The 848-nt window shown below is 48.9% G+C and overlaps 1 non-coding gene across 1 annotated transcript; it reads left to right on the top strand.

Annotated features, from left to right (window-relative positions):
• Nucleotides 1–277: 277 nt before the first annotated feature.
• TRNAI-UAU (transfer RNA isoleucine (anticodon UAU)) lies at nt 278–371 on the top strand. The gene is made up of 2 exons: nt 278–315; nt 336–371. It is a non-coding gene; the product is annotated as a tRNA-Ile (tRNA).
• The last annotated feature ends 477 nt before the right edge of the window (nt 372–848 follow it).

The raw sequence follows: 848 nt of genomic DNA on the forward strand, positions 1-848 counted from the left end.
CCCAGCCGAGCACCAGCCTTCCAGCGCCCCCCCAGTGCACTAGCCCCTTTGCAGCGCCCCGCAGCGGAGCACCGGGGGTAACCCGCACGGTGCTGCACCGAGCCCATCGCTTGGCTCAGCCGCCAGGCGCTGCCCCCAGCACAGGGCCGCGCCAGCCTCTTCTCCTATCAGTGTCCGCGCGGCGGCTTGCGGTTCGGAGCAGGAGGGTGAGGACGCACGCCACTCCCCGCCCCCGGGTGCACCATTGATAAAGCGTTCGGAAAGACATGGTGTCAGGGCTCCAGTGGCGCAATCGGTTAGCGCGCGGTACTTATACAGCAGTACAGAGCAGAGCGATGCCGAGGTTGTGAGTTCGAGCCTCACCTGGAGCACGTATTCTTTTGGGAGACGCACGGGTGATTTTTCGTGTTTGGTGTTAAAGCAGCTCTCGACTACTGCTTGCACTAGGCATTATAGCTGAGTCAGGCCACGGCTAAATTGTGCAGCCATTTTCTGTGTGTGTAACACTGCATAATAGCATTAATCTGTATACTGCATTATATAATAAACAAGTATAAACACATGGCATGATAAAACTGCTTTTCTCTCTGAATATATTTATATACAATTTTATATATATATACAATTTTATGTGTGTAGCTATAGAGATACACACACTTTTCTATGTATTATATGTCTGTATACATACGTGCAGGTGATTTTTGTATGTGTCTGTGTATATTTCATGTATGCTCCTGCCTTTATTGAGTCATCCAAACTAGTTTTTGGAATGATGTAATTCATACATTTTCCTGGGAACAGATGCATTGATTTAATGTAAATATTAGAGGGGTAGCCGTGATAGTCTG

The sequence above is a fragment of the Chelonoidis abingdonii genome, chromosome 3, assembly GCF_003597395.2.
Source record: "Chelonoidis abingdonii isolate Lonesome George chromosome 3, CheloAbing_2.0, whole genome shotgun sequence".
Classification (NCBI taxonomy): Eukaryota; Metazoa; Chordata; order Testudines; family Testudinidae; genus Chelonoidis; species Chelonoidis abingdonii.